We start from the raw sequence: 20059 nt of genomic DNA on the forward strand, positions 1-20059 counted from the left end.
ACAAGGTGGAATGAAGTAAATGTCATTTATTTTTACAAGACAGGTGCCGTGGAAGCCATGAGAAAGGGGAGACCAATCTACTCCCAACCAGAGATCAGAATGTCGAAGAACAAAAGTGAGGAGCAAAATAGATGCTTAAGAGGTGCCTTCTAGAAACATACCATGAACACCTTAGAACTGAGATCCTTGATCAGTGAAGTGTGGGAGACTATCTAGTTTCAAGAAACCAAAATGAGTTTTGATGAATGGGGAGAGCCTATGGCAACATTTTCTCAGGTAGTCCCAGATGGTCCTCTCACCCTCACTGGACATTCAGTGTCTAGTTTAGAGTGCACACGTGTGTTGCTTTCTGCCCTTGCTTGAATTTTCTCAGGGCGTTGAATTTTCTCCCATCCTCCCCAGGTTGCCCTGGTTACTTTCTCAGGCTGGAAGGACAGCATCCATATAAAACAACCACTAGGTGCCATCCTTGCTTTGTGCAAATTTCTGCTTTCGGGAGTCTTGAGGAAAAGCTGCTAGTTCTGACCTCTCTGTGGGGCTGTGCCTTCTGCACACCCTACTTTCTGGGGTTGCCCCAGAGAAAGCATGAGGTGCTCCCAACTCTGTTTTCTGGTGTCCAGGTCCTAAAACAAAGCCTGGGTGTCTCAAGCCCAGCAACACGCATTGTGAGAAGGACCCAGAAGTGAACCCCTATTTAGAGGAGGTTGAGTCTTCGGGTGGTTGGCCCATTTGGACAGAGTGGGCCGCTGGCCTGTCTGCACCCTTCCCGGACCCACTGCCAGCACCAGCCCCCTTCCCCACTGGAGGCCAAGCACCTACCTGACAAAATGCCCAGCCGACAGGAGAAGCAGCCGTCTGTGAGTCGCCCAGCACAGGAAGCTTGATTGGATGCTCCCCTTTCTGCATTTCCTTCAAAAGTGAAGTCATAATAATAAAGCCAAAATCAGAGAAAGGTCACACATACCATACGTCAATTGCATCAGTTTCCCCTGTAAAGTCTGGTCCGTGGAGACCAAGATTCTATGCTATGGCAATAATGGGAGGGACGTAGAATTTTTTTCCACTTCTTTTCCCAACTTATAAAAATTTCAAATATACAGAAAAGTTGGAAGAATAGTGTAATTATCTGTATGCATACCACTTACATTAATCCACTGCTAATATTTCATTTTGCTTCATCTATATTTGTGTGCATGTTTATTTTTGCTGATCTTTTAAAAAGTGCATTGGAGATGTCACCAAACTTTACTTCTAAATACTTCATTGTGAAGTTCCTGAAAATTGTGACCTCCAACATAATCACAGTACCAATATTATGCTAAAAAGATCAAATAGTAATTCCCGTTTGTCCAGTTCATATTCGATTTTTTCCAACTGTCCCCCAAATGTATTTTATTTTTTATAGCTGTCATTTTTCAAGCCAGGATCTAGTCAAGGTTCACTCACTGGATCTGCTTAAGTCTTCTTTTGCTACTTTTGCTCTAAAACAGTATCTCCCATTTTCCTTCCTTAGTTTTTTTCTATGACATTAACACATTGAAGAGACCATGACAGTTGTCTTATAGAATGAGCCACATGCTGGATTTGGTTGTTTCCCTGTCGTGGATATAACTTATTCTATCTTCTGTGTTTTCTATAATCTGGATGTTACAACTCAGTATTATCCAATAGAATATTTTCTGTGATGATGGAAATGTTCTCTGAGATGTCCAATATGGTAGTCAACAGCTACGTGTGGCCACTGAGCACTTAGAATGTAGACATCATGGCTGCATAACTGAATTTTAAATTATATTTAATTTTCATTCATTAATATACATTGAAATAGCTGCATGTGGCTAGTGGCTATGGTACGGAGCAGCACGGATCTTAAGGCTTCATTAGATTTAGGTTTAATGGTTTCGATAAGACTTCAAAGATGACACTGTATACTTCATATTGTAACACCTCAGGAGGTGAGATAATGATACATTGTCCCACTATTAGTGATGCTAGTTGAAAAAAAAGCTTTATTGAGGTATAATGTACAATCAGTAGCATACATTCTAAGTATATAGGTGAATGGGTTTCAACAAATCTTTTGTTTTGTTTCTTAACGTTTATTTTGAGAGAGAGAGTGCAAGTGGGGGAGGAGCAGAGAGAGAGGGAGACACAGAATCTGAAGCAGGCTCCAGGCTCCAGGTTCTGAGCTGTCAGCACAGAGCCCGACACAGGGCTCGAACTGAATTTTACGAGATCGAAGTGTGAGATCATGATCTGAGCTGAAGTCAGATGCTCAACCGACTGAGACACCCATGTGCCCCTCTGGTTTTAGCATTTAAAGCTAAGTTTTCCCTTTGCTACAACCCACAAATTTTGACAGGCTGTATTTTCATTTTCATTCAGCACAAAACATTCTCTAATTTCTCTTTTCTCTTGTGAGTTCTCCTGCGACTCATGGATTATTTAGAAGTGTGATTTTTCATTTCCAAATATTTGGGGATTTCCTGAGGATCTCTCTATTATTACTTTCTAATTTAATTCTGTTATGGTAAGAGAATATCCTCTGTATGACTTAATTCTTTACACTTACTGAGGCTTGTTTTATGGCCCACTACATAATCTACCTCAGTGAATGCTTCTCTTGCACTCGAAAAGAATGGGTGTTTGCTATTGTTCAGTAGAATGTTCTATAAATATCAATTAAGTCAAGTTGTTTGATGGTGTTGTTCAGGTTTTCTACTTTTTGTGTCTACTTATCCTATCCATTATTGAAAGAGGTCTACTGAAGTATTCAAGTGTAAATATGCGTTTGTCTGTTTTTCCTTGCGTTCTGCCAGTTTTGGTTCCGTATATTAAGGTTCATCATTGGGCACGTCCACATTTAGGATTGCTGTGTCTTCTTGATGAATTGGCCCCTTTGTCATTGTGGAATGTCCCTCTTTATACCTGGTGGAAGCTCTTGTTCTAATGTCTGCATTTTCTGATATTAACGCACCATTGCCACTTCCCTTATGTGTATTGTTTGCACAATATATTAAATCTCTTTCCATCCTTTTACTTTTTGCCTGTGTTTAAAATTTTATTTAATTTATTTATTTTAATTTTTTTAATGTTTATTTATTTTTGAGAGAGAGACAGAGTGTGAGTGGGGGAGGGGCAGAGAGCGAGGGAGACCCAGAATCTGAAGCAGGCTCCAGGCTCTGAGCATCATTGGATGCTTAACCGACTGAGCCACCCAGGTGCCCCTGTGTTTTAAATTTTAAAGTGATGCCTTGTAAGCAGCATATAGTTGGGTTTTGCTTTTGCCCAGTCTGACTCTTTCTTCCTTGAATGTTTAGACCATGTTCATTTACTGTAGTTATCAGAATGATTGGGATTAAATGTACCATCTTGCTATTAGTTTTCTATTTGTCTCTTCTGGTCTTTGTTCCCTCTGTCTTCTTCTTTTGTTTAAATAAACACTTGGAGGCTTCTTTTTTTTTTAACATTTATTTATTTTTGAGAGAGAGAGAGAGAGAGAGAGAGAGAGAGAGAGAGAAAGGGAGAGAGAGAACAAGCACACAAGCAGGGGAGGGGCAGAGAGAGAGAGGGAGAAACAGAATCTAAAGTAGGTTCCAGGCTCAGAGCTGTCAGTGCAGAGCCTGATGTGGGGCTTGAACCCATGAACCACAAGATCATGACCTGAGCCAAAGTCCAATGCTTAACCGACTAAGCCACCCAGGGCACCCCTTCCCCTTCTTTTTGTGACTTTTGGATAAATAGTTTTAAAAATTCCACTTTAGTGGCACCTGCATGGCTCAGTTGGTTAAGCAAGTCTCTTGATTTAGGCTCAGGTCATGTCTCATGGTGGGTTGTGAGATCGAGACCCACTTTGGGCTCAGTGCTGGGCATGGAGGCTGCTTACGATTCTCTCTGGCCTCTTCTGTCTCTCCTTCTGCCACTCCCCTGCTCACACCCTCTCTCTCAAAATAATTCCACTTTATCTTCACCATTGTCTTATTCGCTCTACTTCTTTGTTTTATTACTTTACTGATGGCTCTAGGTTTCCACATGCATCACAATATGCATGACCCTATGGGTCCCTAGTGAATGCCCTGAGTTATCAACAAGGACTCTCCATTCTGGTTAGTCGGAATGCTGGTTAAATGCTGTGTGAGTTCTGGGAACTCTTCCGCTCACTGTTTCTTGGTAGCTCTTTGTCTGACCTCCTGGAATTTCACTTTACACACGAGCATCTTGGTATTCATAAAAGCTCAAGGGCACACCTAGGCAGAGTTGTTTGGAGCCATTTTTCCACCCACCTCCTTCTCCACCAGAACTCTGTCTTGTGACTTCCAGCTGCATCAGCTCCTCTGAACCCCCCTCTCTGTCTTCTCAACACAGCCGGATCGGGGGTCCCCTTCCCTGCTCTGTGGTCTGGAATGTGCCTCCAAGCAGATTCCTTCAGGCCTCACTACATCCGTTTCCTTTCCCTCAGGAATCGCTAGTGCTGCCTGTTGTCCAGTGTCTAAAAATAATGGTTTCATATATTTTGTCTGTTTTTCTAATTGTCTATCGTGGGAGGGTAAATCCGGTCTATGTTATTCCATCATGTCAGAAGGAGACGTCTCATTTAACTTTTGATTATTGATCTTTTTTATGTGGCTACATAGTCTTTATTACAGTAATTTAAAAATGCATATAAATAATCTACGTTCATAGTGGAAAACCTTGAAATACCAATTGAAATAAAAATCATCCATAATCCCTCCATCATGAAGTAAGCAGAAATAATGTTTTAGCATATATCCTTCCAGACTTTTCTATGAGCATATGTATCTATAAATATAAAAATAAGACCATACTATCCCCACCAGGACGATGGTTTATAACAGCTGCCTACTCCCCAAGAACGCAGGAGAAATGGTGCCCATTTTTCCTCTGTGTTATGACAGCTCATGAGTTTCTCAGGAGAGCCTACTGCATTTCAGAGACATTTGCAAGACTCTGGACTTGAGAACTTTCATGTGTACAAGAAAATCATATTTGTCTTTTGTTTCTTAAAGTCTGCAAGTTTGCAAATGTAAAACCTTTATAAGAGAAAGATTTTTATTTAATGAGAGAGAGAGAAAGAGAAGCAGTGGGTTTGACATTGTATTCTTAGGCCTCCCAAGGAGCTTGTCCTCAAATGTATTGTTTGAGGGGGCAAAGACAGAGAATATTTTTTTATGGATTGTCAGAGTTCAAGAAATTTGTTCAAGTCTGGACTGTTTATTGGTTTGGATCTTTTAAAGTTAAGAAAGAAAAAAACCCAAATAGGCCACTCTGCTTAAAAACTGTATACATTAAAGCTCTGTAACTCTTGTCTTATCTTAGGGCCTGCATGGGCCCTATCAGAGGGGGCCAGGCCTGGTGTGCCTTTTCCTATGAAGAAATTGAGTATGGCAAAAGCTTTGGAGCAGAGTGCTGAGGGTCCAGACCCCAGCACTTCCTCTGTGAGCTTTGGCAAGCCCTTACCTTCCCTGAGTACCAGCGTCCTCTTCCACAAAATCAAAGTATGTAACATCTCCGAAAGGTGGCTGTCAAGATGCATTAAAATAAGGTTTCTAGTGTATCCAGTGGCCAGCAGCACATGAAGGTTCAGTAAAAAGCCTCAGAGATGTTACAAAACTAGCCGAAGACCACAGAGCCAGCAGAACATCAAGTACAAAACCACTGCTCCCAACCCGAAGTGTATTCATTCCCCCGTCTTCATCTATTTTCCAGTTAAGGCCTCTCTTTTTAAACAGCTTAAATTGTTGCTTTCCCCCCATAACACTGCAAATTCTCCATGTGACCACCTTGGCTTCTATATTCAGAGACGTGCTGTGCTGTCGTAGATGTTCTCTTTTTGGCTCTGTTTGTCCTCTCTCACGCTGTCTCCCCCACGCCCCACCCCACCGGGTCGGCCCTCTTTCTCAGTGTGTCTCTTTGGAGGAGACGAGGCCATTTTCATCCTTTATACCTTTGCCCTCCTCCTCCAACCTACACACATCCCAAGGATGTGTTTCTGGGGAAGCACTCCCCTGTCACTCACAGGGTCCTTAGAGAGTCATTGCTTCTGCCGTGGTCATGGTATTTCAGAGGGCCCCCCAAGCAGGCTCACCCTGCCTCTGGCAAGGGGAGGCCATCTCTCCACCGTCGTGCAGGCTCTGATAACACCAGCAAGAGAGAAATGCAGGCTATTTGCCCTTTGGTGTCGCCGGGAGGATGTGCCATTTCTGTTTGCAGCAACGATGACAAATGTCCATCTGTGTTTTATGGTGAAGCGTCAGGCTACTTTGTGCACAGAGAGGTTTCAGGAAGATTCTGGCTGGGCTTTAGGAGTTCTGCAAGGTTTGCATTGCACCGCGTGCTACCTCTAGGGGCTGAGACTTGCCATGCCACCTGCAGTTCTGGTTTTCGCCCCATTGAAAGGTGAGTATGTTGGGTCTGGAATTGCCTGGCAGGATGTGGGGCACAGTAGTGGGTGCTACAGATGACTCAGAGGCAGGGGGTCTTGGGCTAGGGTGGCCACCTTTCCCACCTGCAGAAGTTGGAGGCCACAGCCTTTCTGTGTCCAGTGAGGCAGGACATGCTCACACTAGTGGGGCAAATGAGGATTCTAGAAGACTAGAGTCCTAAAGGCACTTGGGTTATTAATGCTAGTGGGTTCTTTTTGTACCCATGCTGGTATACAAAAACCAGGGGTGCCTGGACAGTTGAGTGTCCGACTTCAGCTCAGGTCATGATCTCATGGTTCATGAGTTTGAGCCCCGCATAGGGCTCTGTGCTGACAGTTCAGAGCCTGGAGCCTGCTTCAGATTCTGTGTCTCCCTCCCTCTCTGTCCCTCCCATGTTGGCACGTGCTCTTTCAAGAATAGATAAACATTAACAAAATTTAAAAACATTTTTCAAAAACAAACGAATGGAAAACATAAAAAACAAAAGTTTTGGAACCAGATAGACCCCTTTTGAATTCAGACTCTTGGGCTTCCTGACTATGAGATCTTTGACACATGGTTTTCCTTATCTCTTTTGCAGAATTAGAGACAAGCCATTATGTAAGAACCAATGTAACTTCTCTGACACATAGTAGGTGATTAGTGAATGTTAATTTCCTTTCTTTTTCTCTTCCCTAAATTTGGATTAGCTTTGACGTGATTCTTATAACGGTGCTAGGACGTAAGCAGGGAAAATATTTTTATTCCTGTTTTAGAGATGAGAAAATGGGGTACAGAGGCATTTACTGATCTGCACAAGGCCACCGGGACAAGCTGGGTCCCCGACGTCCTGACAGTACAGGAGAACTGCTAGGAAACTAGATAAGTTGGTTTTTGATCCTGGCCCTACCGCTGCTGTCTGGATGATGCGCTGTGCCTCAGTTTCCTCATCTGCAAAGTGGAGGTAGTTAGAGTATGTACCCCCAAGGATTGTTGTGGGGATAAATGAGCTAGTGTCTATAAAGTGCTTAGACTGGCAACTAAGGGTGGCTCTGATTATTAAATGCCCCATTACCAGGCCTGCCCCCATGGGCTTGTTTTCAGATATTTGGGTATTCCTGGAGGGTGTCCTTTAGAATTCTGGTTTCCTGCGTATTAATAAGGGGTAGAGGGAGTTAGCATCCATCTACGTCACACTGCTTCTCTGTGAGAGCGTGTGTACTGTGAGGGCCCCGTGTGCTCACGTGAGTGCCACATTAGGACCTACCGTGAGCTCACAGCTGGCATCTACTCCATCAGTAGACCTGGGCTGGCGTTAGGCTGTCTGCCTATGCGTCCCTACATGACTGTGGTTCGGGGCGAGTTTGCTCTTTATTTTCAACTGGCAACTGACAAGCACCCAAAATTGATTCATATCCATGGTAACTGTCACCCAGAGGAACAGTAAGAAACAAGAGTCTTTTCTTTCCATACTCATCAGATAGAGCCGGGTACCCAGAGACCATCAGGCCTGGTTAGTCTCTTTGGAGAGGATGTGGGTGTCTCCTCCTGCTTGTCTCTCTCTCCCCCCAGGGAGTCCTGGCTGACTACTCAAGGCTGCTGGAGACCAGCAGGCCTGGAAATTATAGAACCGGGCCTGGGACTCCTCGCCTTTGAAAATGCCCCTGAAGCCTGGCGCCTCAGGTAATGGGTGGGTGGTTTGGGGAACTGTTTGTCGGTTGTAGTCTGGAGGGGGCCGAAATTACTCAGAAAAGCTTGCATTTGTGGTAGTTGATAATTTTTAGAGAGAAGATTGGTGGTGGTGGTTGTCAGGGAGATCCTCAATCGACTGTGTGATGGTAGGAAGACATGTTCTGTCTCTCTTTTATATCTTCTCTGGGGTATTTTTTCTCTGAAGGGCTTTTCCTTCTCTTCTGCTTCTGATGACTTTTCAGGAGGGAAGTAACGGTGTCCTGGTACCAGCTGGTGAGGGAGATACACACCTTGACTCATCTGAACAACTTTCTTGAGATCTGATTTGTTCTTGATGGTCCCAAGAGGTAAAATATGATTAATAAAAATTTGAATTACAAATTTGTTACTCACTTGGGCTCAAGTTCTGGGCTAGTTGCCCTGCAAACTTTGAAAGAGATCAGAACATTGATTTGTAACATGTGTTCCTCAGAACTCTGGTCCTAAGACATATTTCATGAACAAACATGTCTTCTATGTCACACAGATCTAGAAATTGCTTCATATGGGTCTATGGTCATATGTATTTGGAAACCACTTCATCCTCTACCCCCTTATTAGAGCATTACAATACATAGAACCTATTAAGGGTCCTGAGACATCATCTAGTTAAGAAACTAGTTCAACATTAGTTGAGTTTATGTTTCCCAAACTGCTTTTACTGGAATTTTTTTTTTGTATTCATATTTATTCCACAAAATACAACTGGAGGATAGCTGGGCTGACATTCCCTATTCATTCTATGTTCCAGAATGCAGCTGGAATGAAACAGAATTCACTTGGAATGCAGGGGACTGCATCTCCATTTTCCCCACGTTCCAGAGCTGTGGAGTGATAAATGTTCTTAGTGGGGGGCTGGGGAATGGAAGGCTGAGTGGGGGAAGGCTGGATCCCTAGTAAGCATCCTGTAAGGATGCTGTATGGCTGCCATCTCCTCCCACATCCCTAAGGATAGAGAGTTCACTGCTTCCTGGGGAAGCCATTTGTTAGCATGCCAGAAAGCACAACGTCCTGCACGTATGTTAAGTGGTGCCCTGACCTGTGGAGTTGTGCAGCCGAGCCCAGTTTCACTGTGGCTTATTATCCCTTCAGTGGCTCAATGGAGCCCTCACATTCCCCCCTGAGTCCATCTTTTCTATGTCTTCACACTTCTTTATGTGATGTTATGGCCTTGTAGTCACATTCTCGTTCCTCTGGATGGGCTTTGGTTTGCTGATATCCTTCCCGCAGTGCAGTAAGGAGAAGCAGATCTGAATGCAGACTGAACATTTCCTTTCAGTCCCTAGAGCAGCTCCTGCTCCCAGTCCCTGGTGGAGAAGGGGTCAAGCTCTCACTGCTTGCCTTTCTCCTAGGGCAGCAACTTTTATGTGTAGGTTCTTTGATTGGACTGTCCATGCCACACAGGTCCACACCAAAGATGTGATTTGTATTCACATGGGCTAAATTAGGTGTCATCCCTAGTGAGGAGGATTTGTCAAGACTTTCCATTTTAGTCGTTCTGTTCTCAGCACAAGGATCTTTGGATAGAAAGTTCCAGTACACAAATTGCCTTGTGATTTAGGAAACTGTCACCTTCAAGTAATAGAAAACCCTCCTCAAAATGTCTTAAATAATAAAGAAACTTTGCCAACACACCAGTTGGCATTTGATAGTAAGTTTTGCAGCTTGCTTGACCCAGTGTCTCAAAGTGCCTCAAACATACCTCTTCACTTTGTCCCTTGATTGTTTCCAATTGTGTGATCTGTGTATGAAGGTTTTTAAGCCTTTGGAACATTCTCTTTCACTCTACGTGCCTGCCCTGCTCCAGGGAGAATGGCCTATTACCTTTACCCATATTTTCAATCTTTCCTTATTCTTTCTTCATTCCTGATGTCTCCAATTTCCTTCTTTTGTTTCCATTTTGTTTGAAGAACTTCCCTTAGCCATTCTTTTAGGGTAGTTCTGATGGTGACAGATTCTCTTCGTTTCTTTTGTGTAAGGATGTCTTGATTTCAGTTTCATTCCTGAAGGATATTTTTGCTGGGTATAGAATTCTGAGCTAACAGGTTTTTTTTTTTTTCTTTCAAGATTTTTTTTTTTCTCTTTGTCTACTTTTCTGAACTTTGGTTGTGATATTTCCTGGAGTATATTTCTTTATTTAGAGTTTTCTCAATTCTTGAATCTGTAGATTAAAGTCTTTTACTATATTTGGGGAACTTTCAGGCATTTCTTTGAATACTTTTTAGCTCCACACTCTTTAGCCCCCATACTCACTCTAGTAGTACAAAGGTTAGAGCTTTGGTTATAGTCCCACAAGTCCCTGATGCTCTGTTCCTTTCTTGTCAGTCTGTTTTCTCTGTTATTCATATTGGGTAACTTCCATGTTCTCCCTTTAAGTTTATTGATTCTGCCCTATGGCATAGTCATATTCACATTGAGGTTTTTTTAATCTCAGTTGTATTTTTCAGTTCTAAAATTTCCAATTGGTTCTTCTTTATATCTTCTATTTCCTCACTGAGACTTTCTACTTTTTTATGTGCTTCGAGTATATTCATCAAAACATTTTATGATGGCTGCTTTAAAATCCTCATTTTCTGTATCATTTTGGTGTTGTATCACTGATTATCTTTTATTATTTAAGTTGATATTATCTTTGTTCCTGGTATGAAGAGTAATTTTCAGTTGTATCTTGAGTATTTGAGTGTTATGTGGTGAGACTGGAGATCCTATTCAGGCTCCTTTTCTGTAGATAGTCATGCTATCTAGGTGTAGCCCACAGATCTGGATAGGGATGGATGTTCAGTTTCCCACTGGGCCCCACTGGCACCATCCCAGCAAAAGCAGGGCACTGCCTCCCACTGTCATGCCTTGCCTCACTTCCAAAGGGTGGGGGTGGAAGTTCCATTCCCACTGCACCCTGCTGTGTGGCACCTTAAAAAGAAAAACAAACATACAGAAATGTACACATATCCTAAGAATGTGATCATAAGCTTGATGAATTTTCACAAACCGGAAATGTGGGGGCATTTTAAGAATTTTCTTATTTCTTTGCATACTCTTATAAAAATGTATCAAACTCTTTTTCTCTAGTAGCTCCCAGAATTATTTGCTCACTTATTGATTCTTTCTCTCCTTCTACCCTTTATCTCTCTCTCTCTTTTTTAAAAAAATTTAAATGTTTTTTAATTTATTTTGAGAGAGACAGAGACAGAATGAGAAAGAGAATCTCAAGCTGGCTTCACACAGTGTGTGAAGAGCCTGATGTGGGGCTTGATCCCATTAACCACAAGATCATGACCTAAGCTGAAATGAAAAGTTGGATGATTAACTGGCTGAGCCACCCAGGTGCCCCATTTCTCTTTCTTTAGATTCATTCTTTCATTTCATTTATTTATTCATTTATTCCCATATTAATTTTCCTTCCTCCCATCACTTCTCCCTCCTATCCATCCATGCATCCATCTATGTATCCATCCATCCATCCATCCATTATTGAAGGAACAAGTATCCTCCCTCATCTTCTTTCCTGTGACTGTGGGGCAGTGAGCTTCTCTCCCCTAACATTCTGTGTTCTCTCTTTCTGTGGGGGGAAAGGCTGGAGGGGGCATGCCCCATGTGGGGTAAGGGGCTGGCTTATCTTGGGAGAAGTCCCTGAGGGGCTGGGCCAGAAGCAGCATAATCAGAAAGCCTCAGTCCATGCCCTGTTACTATCATTGATTTCCTTTGAGACCTTCTGGGCCTCAGTTTCCCTCATCTGTAATATGAAGGGTTTGACTTGGTCCTTTCTTTGACCCTGTGGCTCAGGTTGCCTATATTATTTTGGAGTTTCTCAGGAACTTCCCAGGAATGAGACAGGCCACAGGGGGATGCCAGTTGAGTGGGGCCTATTCTGTGCTTTTGAGAGTGTCTGAGCACCTGCACCCAGCCTGTACTGCAGTCAGCACCTCCCCGGCTCTCATAGGCTGGGCTCTGAGGTCTGGGCTGGAGTAAGAAGGAACATGAGTGATATTTTGGGAGGATGAGTCAGCCCAAGTGTCAGTCTAGAAACGGGCCAGCTTGGCTCCACTGTTCTACTTCTCTGTGTGGGGGTGTGTGGCATGTGGAAGGAAGGGAGAACTCCAGCCTTTCTCCTCAGCCTGGGGTGGGACCCAGGATACAGGGGCATCTGGCCTCCAGGATGACCTAGAGGTCATCCAGTGCCTGATCCCCTTGTTTCATAATGAAAGAAGCCCAGGGAAGACAGGGACTTGCCAAAAGTCACACAATAAAGTTGATGACAGGCTCAGGACTGGGACCAACCCCGTTGCCTCCTTGTCTTGAACCCTTGGTCTGGTCACGTGCTAATCATCAGTAAATTGGACTTGCTTTATCCTGAGAGGTGGGAACACAAGGCCTAGCCTGGGCCTTCACCCCCACAGGGTCTCCACCAGGAGGTACTTGCCCCACCTGCTGCCTGTGAGGTAACCTCTCCTTGTGGCTAGGACAGGGCTGTTTTTTTTTTTAAATTTTAAATGTTTATTTATTTCTGAGAGAGAAAGAGAGGGAGAGAGAGAGAGAGAGAGAGAGAGAGAGAGAGAGAGAGAGAGAGAGATGGAGTGCAAGCAGGGGAGGGGCAGAGAGAGAGGGAAACACAGGATCCAAAGCAGGCTCCAGGCTGTGTGCTGTCACGTAAGCAGAGGTTGATGCTCAACCAACCAAGCCACCCAGATGCCCCAGTGCTGGTTTTTAATGGGGAAGTACTGGTCAAGGGGTGGCTCCAGACCCCCCTTCCCCTCTTCCATATAATGTATGGTGCTCAGACTCCGGTCTGTAGCCTGGAGGTAACATTCCCAATGTCTGCTCCTGGGAAAAGCAGTGAATGTTGCAGGGAAAGGGAGCTCCATGCCACTAACTGTCCCCTGTCTTCCACATCACCAGGGTTCATGTCACTTCCATCACATGACTGAGGGTCTACTGGGCACTCTGGCTGGGGCTAGCGTCTAGGGAGCTCACGGCCTAGGGTGCGTGTGGAGCTGGCTGGGGGCAGGGGCGGGTGGACGATGGCAGTTCAGTGTGCTGAGTGGAGTCGTGACAGGTCCATGCAGGGGCTGGAGAAGCAGGGGAGATCCTGGGGGTGTCAAGGAGGGCTCCTCGAAGGGGAATGGGACTCGGCCAGAGGCAACATGTATATGTGTAGGGGTAGGAGAGAGGCTTTTTCTCAGTTGTGTATTTAGATGTTTATTTGCATATTTTAATCAGACCTCCAGATATTTTGCAATGGGAAGTGTGTTCAGGGTATTTGGTCTTTTACATTGCTGGGAATAGAAGCAGTTTAATTTATTAAGGGCCAGGAGGACCCTCAGTGACATTTTCATTGAGGAAATAGGGTCAAAATATAATCGTCCATTCACCAAATCATGTGTTGAAAGTTTTAGGATATCAGTTTTTGAGATCTTGAGCTGCTTGCTGGGTAGACAAGGGCTATCCTCTGTGGCTGTGGAGGGGACTACTTATCTGCTCTGTACAAGAGCCCTTTTCCCAGCTTGTGATTGTGCACAGTCCGTCAGTCCATTTAATTCATTCATTTCAAGTATTTATTCAGTGCCTTCTAGGGCAGGCTGAGCCTCATGCCTTGTGTCTAGTGTAGGGAGACAATCACTCATGGTCCTTGTGTTCGGGGAACTCACAGAACAGTGGGGGACACCCCTACAGAGTCATAAGCTCACCAGAGATTCAGTGAGATGACAGGAAACATAGGGAGCGGCCGGAGACAGCCTCCTGCTCAAATTGGGTGGTTGGAGGGGTTCACACAGGGATGGGCAGGATGCTGAGAAACGGGGTAAGCTCTGGGGCTGACTGGTCATTCTGGGCACCTGGACCACCCCTGGGCTTGAAGGGATTAGTTATAGGACTGCAGAAATGTAGCCGGCTGCCTGTCAGGAGCCGTGACCTTCCAGTGAGGGGCACAGCCAGCCCAGCATGACTGCATAGGGCTGAAGCAGGGGGAATAGGACCCTGGTGCCCCCTCCTGTCTCCCACTGGCCAAACCCAAGGGAGCCAGAAGGCAGGGAGCCTGGAGTGAAGGGGGAGAGGGGACCCTTGGGGAGTGGGAGATATCCTGCACACAGACTTGCTGCAGGAGGGGAAGCTTCTCCCAGGAAGGGTGCTGGAACTCTTTAGCAGTTTCCTGGTCCTTATGTAAAAAGTCCTGCACACTGGGCAGCTGAGAAGAGTGACAATTTATCGGCTTATCGTGCTGTAGCCCAGAAGTCCAAAATCAAGCTGTTGGCAGGGCCAGGTCCCTCTGAAGGTGCTGGGGAAGGATGTTCCAGGCTTGCTTCCGGCTTTTAGTAGTTGGTTGGTTGTGGCAGCCTAACTCCAAACTTCCCACGGCATTCTGCCTGTGTGTGTGTGTGTGTGTGTGTGTGTGTGTGTGCATGCGTGCATGCCTGCGAGCATGTGTGTATATATACATGTGTGTGCATGTGTGTGAGTGTGTGTATGCATGTGTGTGTATGTGCTCCTGCATGCATGTGTGTATATATATGCGTGTGCATGCACGTGTGTATGCATGTGTATATGTGTGTGTGCACATGTGTGTGTGAGTGTGTGCATACATGTGTGTATGTGTGTGTGCACATGTGTGGGCGCCTGTGTGGGCATGTGTGTGCTATGCAGGGGGAGCTATTAAACAGAACCATGAGTCCTGAGAGCCACGTGTTTGGGGATCTTGCAGGTGGCTTAGATGACGTTGAGAACTGGGGTCTCTTTCCTCACCCCCTTCACCTGTGCCCCGTAGGTTCCCACCCCTGGAACTCCTCTGCCTGTGCCCTGGAGACTCTTCTATCAGGAGTCCATCCAGGCTTTGTGGGGCTTGGTGCTTAAACAATTTGGGAGCTTCACTAAGAAAGAAGGCAAAATTAGATCTGAAAGTATTTATTAAGGATGATAAAAGAAATCACAACAAAGTACTGGGGCAGGGGATTCAAGTCCCTTTCTTCTGGGATCTCTTCAGACGAGTGACCAGAAAGCTTCCACAGGGCAGCCTGCCACCATGCCTCCACTCGCCCATCGAGGCAACTATCCTGGCTCCTAAGGCCCCAGGCTGGGAGTCCAGCAGCTTCAGTATCTCCCACCCCCTGCTGGCACCTGGCCAGCTCCTTACCCTTTGGCTTCAGGTTGACACCACATCTCATGGCCCCCAGGTTCACTCTCTTCACGTGGTCAGAGTAACCGTGAGCGTGTGACTCACCGAGTGCCTGTTCCTTGCGCGAGTGCTTTCCGAGGGTCAAACACACCAGGAGGGCAGAGCCGTGCTCCTCCCTGCTTGGCACGTGGGGAAACTGGGGCTCTGAGAGCTCGTTTCTTGTCCAAGGTGACGCGGTGGCTGGGGTCAGATCCAGTCTGCCTCCAGGGCTCTGTTTCTCAAGGGCTGAGCCAACTGTACCTCCCTTATTATGGGTAATGCAGGAATGCAGTGGGGGTCTCTCTCCATCACTGGGCTCCCAAGGGCAAACCGTAGTCTCCCCTATTTCCAACATCTGGCAGAGAGCGGGGCGAAGCAGTCCTCAGGAGATACTTATGCTCAACTGTCCAGCGGGGTCAGCTTGGAGAGCAAGAGGCACAGGAAGAGACATGGTGGAAGGAAGACAGGATGGGGGCCAGGTTGGAGGAGCTTGTCGGAGGCGGTGCTAGGTGTGACCTTTTCCCAAGGACACTGGGAGCCACGAGGGGTGTCCAGCTGGGGTGTCCAATGGGGTGACCATTGGATCTGTATTTTGGAAGGTCTGACTCTCAGGCTGTGATGTGAGGATGGGTTTGCGGGGAGGCGCCCACCTGCCCTCTCCCAGCAGAGCTCAGGGACGTGGAGGCCAGGCTCGTCCCATCCCCACCCTGTCTGGCATCGCCACTGATGATTCACTCTCACTTATAAGTTATGAAACACGGGCCAGGGCTTGCCTTGCTGGGCTTCAGTTTTCCCATCTGTAAACTAGGGTTTCTTCACGCCTACCTCGCAGGGGGAATCCACTGCAAAGCACCCAGGAGCCTCTTCCTGCTGCCGGCTGCCACTGGTCCTGGTTGGGAGGAAGAACCTCCTTCCTGGGGCCTCTGCTAAAGGGAGCTCAGGAGCTCAGCTCACCGTGCCAGCTTGCCCCCTGAGGGGCTGTGGATGGGAGCAGCCTCCCCGTGGAGCCCAGTGGGCCTGTGGGGTTCTGGCACGGGGCTGGTGCCTGCCATGGGGGATCTCCTCAGTGCTTATGGGCTGGCCCTCCTGGGCCCCTCGTGAAGCGTGGTTAATGAAAGCTGCTCCTTCCAGGGCCTCAGGAGAGGCCCCCACGGGCCTGCCCTCAGTGGTGTCTCAGAGAAGAGGAAAGAACCCAGGAAAGTGCTGGAAAGGCCAGGAGAGGTTTCAATCAGTAAACCCCGGACACGTTTGATTCAGTCAGCAGGGCCTCCGGATGTGTGAACAGCCTCCCGCCAGCTCTCCTGCCCTGTGTTACGTACGCCTGCCTGTTTTCTCTGTAAAGACCCTCGGGGATCTGCCTAGAAAACTTCATAGCATCTTGGGTGAGTGGCTCTTTGCAGGGCTGCGTGAAGTCAATGAAGCCTCTGGCTGCCTCTGCCCCCACCCTGTGCCCCTTGGATGGTGAGGGTTAGAAGTGGGTAGGGTGAGGGGAGGGAGCAATTTTCATTCAAGGTAGGGCAACGTGAGCCTGGTGTTTCCATCCAAGGGCAAGGGCCCAGTGAGGAAGCATGCATGGGCTACTCAAGTTCACATTTTCCGAAAGCTGGGGCAGTGGGATCTGGCTTGAAGAGGAGGCCACAGGCTTCCTGGTATGCGTGTGTTTCTGGGGAAGGGCGCTAACTGAGGTGGGGGGCCTATGATGGGCTGGACGTAATCATAGTCTGTTACATGCCCATTGTGGCTACCCTATCAAGTCAGTATTGTTACCCCCATTTTATAGTTGAGGAGACAGAAGGTGAGGAAGGTTACGGACTGGCCAGAGGTCACACAGCTGGAAGAAGCAGGATCAGGATTCACAGCCAGTTCTGCCTCTTGCCAAGGCCTGGATGCTCAGACGACCTGCCCTTCTGCGCCTAGAAACAGCTTGAGAGCTGAACCGGAATTGGGCCCACAGGCCACTACAGCAAAACCAGGCGTCACAACGCGCATCCCAGCCCCAAGCCTGCCATGCATTCCCCTGCTGTGGTCACTACCCAGCGGGGCCCGGCTCTCTCTCTCCGGCAGCTCCCACAGGACAGGTTGGCCACTTGGGAGTGCCCAGTGCCCGGCTGGGCCCCAGGGGAAATGAGGCCAAGGGGCAATGTCTCCTGGCTCCTTCTCTCCCTCTTGCAGGAGCTGCGGGCTCCTTCAGAGCAGCGGTTGCTATGCAGCCTTGTTTATTCAAGGAGAGCGTGGTAGAGGCCAGCAGCGCACCAGCAGCAGGGCCAGGGGCCTGTCCTCTAGTCCGGGGCTGGCCAGGTGTGGGGCCACCTCATCCTTGCCCCCCTGGACTCCTGGGCCGCATCGTCCGTGGAGAGACCACAGAGCCTGGGCTTCTTCAGTGACAGGGGTTGGCCTCTTCGTGGAAAGGTGAGGAAGGGATGTGCGGGGGAAGGGGGTGGGGGATGGGTCAGCCCGCCAGGAGTCCTTGGAGGGGTGTTGAGGACCTGACCTGGAGCCAGGACAAAGGGCACCGATGGATAGAGGCTGTGGGACTGTGGGGGCGGTCCCTTCCTCTCTCTGGAGCCTGCTGCTCTCTGAGCCTGCGAGCCAAGAAACGGGGCTGCCCTTTCCTGCTGGCCATGGCCGCTGGCAGAGCTCCCCGTTTGGGGGTAAGCCCCACTCCCTGGGGCTGCCGAGAGCGAAGGTGCCAGAGGGATAAGGAAGGCTCTGTGTTAGGGGCCACCTCTCCAGGACAAAGGCCCACATTGGCCGGGGACCTTGAGGAGCACAAGAAGGGACTGTATGGCCAGTGCTCTGTGGGTGCAGTGCTAAGGGGGTCACAGAGCACAGGGGCACCCAGTCCCACCAGCAGGGATGTGTAGGACTGTAACCAAACCGGTCCTTTTTGTTTTTTAAAGTTTATTTATTCTGAGAGAGAGGGAGAGAGAGATAGAGAGAGAGAGAGAGAGAGAGAGAGAGAGAGAGAGAGAGTGTGTGTGTGTGTGTGTGTGTGTGTGTGCGCGTGTACACAAGCAGGGGAAGGGCAGAGAAAGAGGGAGAGAGAGAGAATCCCAAGCAGGCTCTGTACTGCAGAGCCCAAAGCGGGGCTTGATCTCATGAACCCTGAGATCATGACCTGAGCCAAAGTGAAGAGTCAGAGGCTTGGGGTGCCTGGGGGGCTCACTTGGTTGAGATCTGACTCTTGATTTCAGCTCAGGTCATGATCCCAGGATTGTGGGATCAAGCCCTCCTTGGGCTCCACACTGAGCGTGGAGCCTGCTTGGGAATCTCTCTCTTCCTCTGCCCCTCTCCCCTGCTTGTGCTGCTTCTCTCTTTAAAATGAAAAATAAAAATAAAAAAGGACCTACCTCAGGGTCACCTGTTGTCCTCAGGACCACCTCACAGGGATCTGACTCTGCTCACCTGCATGGATGCTTGGAAATTTATTACTTGTTGCGTACTCAACCTCTTGTCAACAGAAAGATATATAAAACTCATGAATTGTTTAAGGTAGAATTATAGGGGAGGCAGGGTGGCTCAGTCAGTTGAGGGTCTGACTCTTGATTATGACTCAGGTCATGATCTCATGGTTGTAGGATTGAGCCCCGTGTTGGGCTCCGTGCTGAGTGTGGATCCTGCTTAGGATTCTCTCTCTCTGTCGCTCTCTGCTCCTGCCCCACTCGTGCTCTCTCTCTCTCTCTCTCTCAAAAAAAAAGAAAAGAAAAGAAAAGAAAAGAAAAGAAAAGAAAAGGAAAGAAAAGAAAAGAAAAGAAAAGAAAAGAAATGTTTTTTAAGTAGAATTTGTGAATGTGTAGCCACTACTGCCCAGGTCAGGAAATAGACGCCCACTTAGGCAGCCTCCCGAAGCCTCCCCCACAGGCCCCTTCCTTATGGAAGCCACCTCCCTTCCCCTTCTGCTAGGGTTAACTGTATTCTCATTTCCCCTGGCTTTTCCATAAACTTTCACCATCTTTGTGTGCATGTCTAAGGTGTTTAATTCGGTCTTCTTTTGAACTTCATAGAAACAGAATGGCACCCTATGGAATCTTCTGTGCCTGGCTGGCTTCTTTCAGTAAACATGACACCGTGGGGCCACCAAGGGCGTTGAGGGGAGTAGTAATTTGTTCGTTTTCATTGCCGTGGAATATTCCATGGCATGAATACCCATAACTCTTTTCTCCAGTTTCCTGTTTCCACATTTTGGCCATTGCCAAATCAGAGCTGCTGTGGACGTTCTCATACTTCTTTCTTGGTTCACACATGTGAGGTTTTCTCCAGGGCAGGTGCCGAGGAGCAGACTTGCGGGGCATAGGGCTTGCACATCTTTAGTACCTAAGCCAGGCTGCTTCCCTCCGTGCCCGTGCTTGTGTCCCCCTCGCCAGCTGTGCATCAGAGCTCCGGCCACTCTGGGTCTCACCAACGCTTGGTGTTGTCCATCCAGAGGCTTAGTTGTTGGCGATCTTGGCAGACTGACACAAGTGTTCTGACTGACTAGCACTTCTCTGGTCAGGAATTGGGACTTGCCTTGCCGCTTTCTTACACCCTGCTTTCCTCTCTCTGGGGGAGGCCCCTTTCCCCTGGTCTCCTTGCTCAGCATCGTGCTATTTCCCAGCCTCCTCCGTTGTTCTCTCTGCTCTCCAGGCCCATCTGTCCCTAGACTAGACCGGGCTCCAGGGCGGCGATCTGGAAGTCTGATATTTCCACTGTGTCTGTGCTTCAAAACCTCTGGTTTTGGGCCCAACTTGCATCCCTTCTTGGGCCTTGGCTTTCCTTTCAGTAA

General features: G+C 47.5%; 1 protein-coding gene across 3 annotated transcripts in view; it reads left to right on the forward strand.

Annotated features, from left to right (window-relative positions):
* Nucleotides 1–20059, forward strand: part of TOGARAM2 (TOG array regulator of axonemal microtubules 2) — a 68206-nt gene continuing 48147 nt past the window's right edge. The window contains exons 1-3 of one of the 3 annotated variants that reach the window (XM_058682926.1): nucleotides 1–142; nucleotides 16555–16679; nucleotides 17086–17706. The gene's annotated coding sequence lies outside the window, so the exon portion shown is untranslated. Of the gene's footprint in view, nucleotides 143–16131; nucleotides 16680–17085; nucleotides 17707–20059 lie in introns of those variants that run through there. The other 2 variants (XR_009248311.1, XM_058682925.1) reach the window with 2 other exon arrangements.

This window comes from Neofelis nebulosa, chromosome 9, assembly GCF_028018385.1.
Source record: "Neofelis nebulosa isolate mNeoNeb1 chromosome 9, mNeoNeb1.pri, whole genome shotgun sequence".
NCBI lineage: Eukaryota > Metazoa > Chordata > Mammalia > Carnivora > Felidae > Neofelis > Neofelis nebulosa.